The following is an 8510-nucleotide window of genomic DNA, read 5'->3' as shown; positions in this document are numbered from 1 at the left end:
TTTTATAATGTTTTAAAATACATTTTTGTAACTTTTTAAAGTGTTTATTAAAAGCATTTAATAAAGTGTTATAACCCTAAACCCTAAACCCTAAGAATTTTATAACATTTTAACAAGCGTTTTGTAAATTTTATTTAAGTGTTTATTAAAATAATTTACTAAAGTTATAAACCCTAAACACTAAACCCTAAACCCCAAACCCCAAACCCTAAACCCTAAAACCTAAGCATTTTATGATCTATTAAAAATAATTTTGTAACTTTTAAGTGTTTATTAAAATAATTTACTAAGGTGTTGTAAAACATAAACCCTAAACCCTAAACCCCAAAATCCAAACCCTAAACCCTAAACCGTAAACTGTAAACCCTAACCATTTTATAACATTTTAAAAATTGTTTTGTAACTTTTATTTAAGTGTTTATTAAAAGCATTTACCAAAATGTTGTAGACCCTAAACACTAAACCCTAAACCTAAACCCAAAACCCCAAACCTTAAACCCTAAACCCTAAACCCTAAACCCTAAATCCCAAACCCTAAACCCTAAACCCTAAACCCTAATCATTTTATAACATTTTGAAACTTTTATTTAAGTGTTTATTAAAATAATTTACTAAAGTCTTATAAACCTTAAACCCTAACCTCTAAACCCCAAACCCTAAACCCTAAATCATAAACCCTAAACCCTAAACCTTAAACCCTAAACCCCAAACTGTGAACATTAAACCCTAAACCCTAAGCATTTTATAACATTTTAAAAAGAATTTTGTAATTTTTATTTAAGTGTTTATTAAAATAATTTACTAAAGTGTTATAAACCCTCAACCCTACACTAAGATAGTGGTAATTTTTGAATTTTTGAATAGTGGTAATTTTTATATTTTTTTTTTGTTTTGAAAATATTTTGTTATTGTTTTTTCACTGAGCCTCTTTAAATTTGTCAAAAAAATGAAGCATTATGTTTAAGAGAAAATAGATGAAAAATATCATATGAATTAGAAAATTTCAAACTCATATTCCATTGGATAGAATATTCCTTCGTCAATCAAACATGATCCAATCCAACACCTAAGGACAATTTTTTCCCTAATTTCACTACAGTACAGAAAGCTGGGGCAAAAATTTTGCATAAGGGCTACCAGAAATGTGTATTTTAAGACCTCAAAATCCCAATCGAGCGTCCAGCGTTGAGAGCTTAAATGCTAGGCATAAATTTTAAATTCAAATGTATTAGTAAATCTATTTTCTTAGCACTCAAGAAGCTTGATTGACCACTTATAGGCCATTAAGCTACTTGATCACATGCTCTTTTCTTGACCTAAACACCCACTCTCTTGCCAAAATGCATAACCTACATCCATGCTATATATATGTAGCTAGAAATGTGAAAAAAATGAAATAATTCTTATTCAACCTGGATACATCATAAATAAAATCCTTCTCCATTGATGGTCCATTATCATAAAGGAAAAGAATTCCATGGAATCCATTTCTCTATGTTAGTCACTACAAAAAATGGTGATGTGCACGCATGATGGCATTTATAAAGAGGATAATGGAAAGGAATATAGACAATAACATATAAAACTTATTTCTACTCTGTTTTGTAACATTTTAACAAGCGCTTTATAACTCTTATTGAAGTGTTTATTAAAATAATTTAGTAAAGTGTTATAAACCCTAAACCATAAAACCTAAGCATTTTATGATCTATTAAAAATAATTTTGTAACTTTTATTTAAGTGTTTATTAAAAGAATTTACTAGGGTGTTATAAAAGCTAAACACTAAACCCTAAACCCTATAAACTAAGCCCTAAACCGTAGGCATTTTATAACATTTTTAAAAGAATTTTGTAACTTTTATTTAAGTGTTTATTAAAAGAATTTACTAATTGTTATAAACCTTAAACCATACACCCTAAAACCTAAACCCCAAAACCTAAACCCTAAACCCCAAGCCCTAAACCTAAACCATAAACCCTAAGAATTTTATAACATTTTAAGAAGAATTTTGTAACTTTTATTTAAGTGTTTATTAAAAGAATTTACTAAAGTGTTACAAACTCTAAACCATAAACACAAAACCCTAAACCCTAAACACAAAAACATAAACCCTAAACCCCAAAACCTAAACCCTAAACCCTAAACCCCAAACCCTAAACCCTAAATCGTAAACCATAAACCCTAACCATTTTATAACATTTAAAAAAAATTGTAACTTTTATTTAAGTGTTTATTAAAAGCATTTACCAAAATGTTGTAGACCCTAAACACTAAACCCTAAACATAAACCCAAAACCCCAAACCTTAAACCCTAAACCCTAAACCCTAAATCCCAAACTCTAAACCCTAAACCCTAATCATTTTATAACATTTTAAAAAGTATTTTGAAACTTTTATTTAAGTGTTTATTAAAAGCATTTACTAAAGTCTTATAAACCCTAAACCCTAACCTCTAAACCCCAAACCCTAAACCCTAAATCATAAACCCTAAACCCTAAATCCTCAAACCGTGAACATTAAACCCTAAACCCTAAACTATAAACCTGAAACCCTAAACCCTAAACTCTAAACCCTAAACCCTAAACACTAAACCCTAATAATTTTATAACATTTTAAAAAACATATTGTAACTTATATTTAAGTGTTTATTAAAATCATTTACTAAAGTGTTATAAACCCTAAACCCTAAACTCTAAACACCAAACCCAAAACCATAAACCCTAAACCATGAACCCTAAGCATTTTATAACATCTTAAAAAAATTTCTAACTTTTAATTAAGTGTTTATTAAGAGGATTTACTAAAGTCTTATAAACCCTAGACTCTTAACCATAAACCCTAACCAATTTATAACATTTTAAAAAGTGTTTTTTAACTTTTATTTAAGTGTTTATTATAAGAATTAACTAAAGTCTTATAAACCCTAAACCCTAAGAATTTTATAGCATTCTAAAAAGAGTTTTGTAACTTTTACTTAAGTTTTTATCAAAATAATTTACTAAGGTGTTATAAACCCTAAACCATAAAAACTAAACACTAAACTATAAACCCTAAACCGAAAAACCTAAACCCTAAATGCTAAACCCTAAGCCTTTTATAACATTTCAAAAAACATTTTGTAACTTTTATTTAAGTGTTTATTAAAACAATTTACTAAAGTGTTATAAACCCTAAACCCTAAACCCTAAACCCCAAACCCCAAACCCTATACCTTATACCATAAAACCTAAACCCTAAGCATTTCATAACATTTTAAAAATTGTCTTGTAACTTTTTTTTACTAAAGTGTTATAAACTTTAAACCCTAATCACTAAAACCTAAACCCTAAAACCTACACGCTAATTAATTTATAAAATTTTAAAGGGTGTTCTGTAACTTTTATTTAAACGTATATTAAAAAAATAACTAAAGTGTTATAAACCCTAAACCCTAAACACTAAAGCCTAAGAATTTTATAACATTTTAAAAACTATTTGTAACTTTTATTTAAGGGCTTATTAAGAGAATTTACTTAAATGTTATAAACCAAACCCCAAACCCTAAACCAAAAATCTTAAAACATAAACCCTAAGCATTTTATAAAGTGTTATAAACCCTAAACCCTAATCCATAAAGCCTAAATCACAAATGCTTAACCCTAAACCCTAGATCGTAAACCCCAAACTCTAAATCCTAAACCCTAAATTCTAAACCCTAAGCGTTAATAATTTTATAAAAATTTTAAAAATTTTTTGTAACTTTTATTTAAGTGTTTACTAAAAACATTTACTAAAGTGCTATAAACCCTAAACCCTAAACTCTAAACCATAAACCCCTAACCCTAAACCCTAAACTGTAAACCCTAAACCCTAAGTATTTTATAACATTTTAAAAAGTGTTTTGTAACTTTTATTTAAATGTTTTATTAAAAGCATTTACTAAAGTGTTATAATCCCTAAACCCTAAACTCTAAACCCTAAACCCTATACTTAAAACCCTAAACTCCAAACCCTAAACCCTAGACTTAAAACCCTAAACCCTAAACCCTAAAACCCAAACCCTAAACCCTCAACATTTTATAGCATTTTAAAAATGGTTTTGTAACTTTTATTTAAGTGTTTATTAAAATAATTTACTAAAGTGTTGTAAACCATGACACCTAAACCCTAAACCCTATACCCTAATCATTTTATAACATTTTAAAAAGTCTTTTGTAACTTCTATTTAAATGTTTATTGAAAGCATTTACTAAAGTGTTAGAAACGTAAACCTAAATCTTAAACCCTAAACCCTAAACCTTATACCATAAACCTTAAACCCTAAGCACTTTATAAACTTTAAACACTCTACCCTAAATCCTAAACCTTAAACCACAAACCCTAAACCCTACACCCTAAACCCTAAACCCTAAACCCTAAACCCTAAACCATAAATGCTAAGCATTTTATAACATTTTAAAAACGTTTTGTAAATTTTATTTAAGTGTTTATTAAAAGCTTTTACGAAAGTGTTATAAACCCTAAATTCAAAACCCTAAACCCTAAACCCTAAACCCCAAACAATAAACCTCAAACCCTTAACTCTAAACCATAAACACTAAGCATTTTATAACATTTTAAAAAGCAGTCCGTAACTTTTATTTAAGTGTTTATTAAAAGCATTTACTCAAGTGTTATAAACCCTAAACCCTAAACTCTAAATTTGGAACCCGAAACCCTAAACCCTAAATCCTAAACATTTTATAGCAGTTTAAAAAAAATGTTTTGTAACTTTTATTTAAGTGTTTATTAAAAGCATTTACTAAAGTGTTATAAACCTTAAACCTAAACCTAAACCCTAAACCTAAAACCCAAAATCAAAACCCAAAACCCTAAACCCTAAGCATTTTATAACAATTTAAAAAGTGTTTTGGAACTTTTATTTAAGTCTTTATTAAAATCATTTACTAAGGTCTTATAAACCCTAAACCCTAAATCCCAAAGGCCAAACTGTAAACACTAAACCCTAAGCATTTTATATCATTTTAAAAAGAATTTTGTAACCTTTATTTAAGCCTTGATTAAAACCATTTACTAAAGTCTTATAAACCATAAACCCTAAATGCTAAACCACCCTAAACCCTAAACCCTAAACCCTAAACCCTAAACCCTAAATGCTAAACCCTAAACCCTAATCATTTTATAACATTTTAAAAATCATTTTGTAACTTTTATTACAATGTTTATTAAACTAATTTACTAAAGCGTTATAAACCCTAAACTCTAAACCCCAAACCTGAAACCCTAAACCCTAAACCTTAAATCCTAAACTCTAAGCATTTTATAACATTCTAAAAAGTGTTTTGTAACTTTTATTTAAGTGTTTATTAAAATAATTTATTGAACCCTTATAAACCCTAAACGTTAAATCCTAAACCCCAAACCCTAAACCCTAAGCATTTTATAACATTTTAAAAAGAGTTTTTAAACTTTTATTTAAGTGTTTATTAAAAGAATTTACTAAATCCTTATAAACCCTAAATCCTAAAACATGAACCCTAAACCCTAAACCCCAAACCCTAAATACTAATCATTTTATAACATTTTAAAAAGCATTTTGTAACTTTCATTTAAGTGTTTATTAAAAGCATTTTCTAAAGTGTTATAAACCTTAAACCCTAAACCCTAAAAACTAAAACCAACACCCTAAGTACTTTATAACATTTCAAAAAGTGTTTTGTAACTTTTATTTAAATTTTTATTAAAATAATTTAGTAAATTGTTATAAACCCTAAAACCTAAGCCCTGAACCATAAACTCCAAACCCTAAACGCTAAACCCTATACCCTATACCTTAAACCTTAATCATTTTATAACATTTAAAAAATCGTTTTGTAAATTTAGTGTTATAAATCCTAAACCATAAACCCTAAACCCGAAACCCTAAATCCCAAGCCATAAATGTCAAACGATAAATCCTAAACACTAAAAATTTTATAACATTTTGGAAAGCGTTCTGTAACTTTTATTTAAGTGTTTATTAAAAGAATTTACTAAAGTGTTATAAAACCTAAACCCAAAAACCCAAACCCCAAACCCTATATCCTAATGCTTAAAGCCTAAAGGATAAACCCTAAAATCATTTACTAAGGTCTTATAAACCATAAATGATAAAGCCAAAATCTTGAGACCATTTACTAAGGTCTTATAAACTCTAAACCCTAAACTCAAAACCTAAACCCTAAACCCTAAACCCTAATCCCTAGACCCCAAGTCCTAAAACCTAAGGATTTTATAACATTTTAAAAAGTGTTTTGTAACTTTTATTTAAGTGTTTACTAAAACCATTTACTAAAGTGCTATAAACCATAAACCCCTAATCCCTAAACCCTTAACCTTAAACCCCAAACACTCTAAACCCTAAAAACCCTAAAAAACCATAAACCATAAAAAACCCTAAACACTAAAAAAAGCCTAAACCCTAAAAACCTTTTTTTTTTTTTTTTTTTATAACTTTTTTATAAGTGTTTATTAAAAGAATTTATTAAAGCATTATAAACCATAAACCCTAAACCCTAATACCCACACCCCCAACCTAAACCCTAAACCCTAAACCATAAGCACTTTATAACATTTTAAACCCTAAACCCTAAGTATTTTATAACATTTTAACAAGCATTTGTAACTTTTTTTTTAAGTGTTTATTTAAAGAATTTACTAAATTTTTATAAACCCTAAACCCTAAGCATTTTATTACAATTTAGCAAGCATTTTGTAACATTTTAAAACCCTAAATCCTAAAATTTTTATAACATTTTAATAAGCGTTTTGTAACTTTTTTAAGTGTTTATTAAAAGCATTTACTAAAGTGTTATAAACCATAAACCCTAAAACCTACACCCTAAGAATTTTATAAAATTTTAACAAGAGTTTTGTAACTTATTTTCAAGTGTTAATTAAAAGAATATACTAAAGTGTCACGCAAACCTAAATCCTAAGCATTTTATAACTTTTTAGCAAGTGTTTTGTAATTTTTTTCTAAGTGTTTATTAAAAGAATTTACTAAAGTTTTATAAACCCTAAGCATTTTATAACATTTTAAACCCTAAACCCTGAGCATTTTATAACATTTTAAAAAGTGTTTTGTAACCTTTTTTTAAGTGTTTATTAAAATAATTTATTGAAGTGTTATAAGACCTAAACCCTAAACCCTAAACACTAAGCATTTTATAACATTTTAAAAAGTGTTTTGTAACTTTTTTTAAGTGTTTATAAAAATAATTTACTAAATTCTTGTGAACCATAAACCCTAAACCTTAAGTATTTTATAACATTTTAAACCCTAAACCTAAACCCTAAGCATTCAATGACATTTTAACAAGCTTTTTGTAACTTTTTTTGAAGTGTTTATTAAAAGCATTTACTAAAATGTTATAAACCCTAAATCCTAAACCGTAAGCATTTTATAACATTTTAAACCCAAAACCATAAACCCTAAAGCCTAAACTCTAAACCCTAAGTATTTTATAACATTTTAACAAGTGTTTTCTTACTTTTTTTTAAAGTGTTTATTAAAAGCATTTACTAAAGTGTTATAAACCCTAAACCCTAAACCATGAGAATTTTATAGAATTTTAAATCCTAAACCCTAAAGCCTAAGCATTTTATAACATTTTAACAAGTGTTTTGTAACATTTTTTTTTTATGTTCTTATTAAAAGAATTTATCAAAGTGTTATAAATCCCAAACCCTAAACCATAAACCCTATCCCTAAACACTAAGAATTTTATAATGTTTTAAAATACATTTTTGTAACTTTTTAAAGTGTTTATTAAAAGCATTTAATAAAGTGTTATAACCCTAAACCCTAAACCCTAAGCATTTTATAACATTTTAACAAGTGTTTTGTAAATTTTATTTAAGTGTTTATTAAAATAATTTACTAAAGTGTTATGAAACATAAACCCTAAACCCTAAACACTAAACTCTAAAACCCAAACCCCAAACCCTAAAACCTAAAACCTAAGCATTTTATGATCTATTAAAAATAATTTTGTAACTTTTATTTAAGTGTTTATTAAAATAATTTACTAAGGTGTTATAAAACCTAAACCCTAAACCCTAAACCCTAATCATTTAATAACATTTTAAAAGGTGTTTTGTAACCTTTTTTAATTGTTTATTAAAATATCTTAATAATGTTTAATAAACCCTAAACCCAAAACCCAAAAGCCAAAACCCTAAGCACTAAGCCCTAAACCCTAAACCCTATAAACTAAACCCTAAACTGTAGGCATTTTATAACATTTTAAAAAGTGTTTTGTAACTTTTATTTAAGTGTTTATTAAAAGAATTTACTAAATTGTTATAAACCTTAAACCATACACCCTAAAAACTAAAACCCAAAACCCAAAACCTAAACCCTAAACCCTAAACCCCAAGCCCTAAACCCTAAACCATAAACCCTAAGAATTTTATAATAGTTTAAGAAGAATTTTGTAACTTTTATTTAAGTGTTTATTAAAAGAATTTACCAAAGTGTTACAAACC

The sequence above is a fragment of the Pinus tabuliformis genome, chromosome 6 (assembly GCF_031772625.1).
Source record: "Pinus tabuliformis cultivar Carrire ecotype Pingquan chromosome 6, CPIR1, whole genome shotgun sequence".
Classification (NCBI taxonomy): domain Eukaryota; kingdom Viridiplantae; phylum Streptophyta; class Pinopsida; order Pinales; family Pinaceae; genus Pinus; species Pinus tabuliformis.
This window is presented reverse-complemented; position numbering follows the sequence as displayed.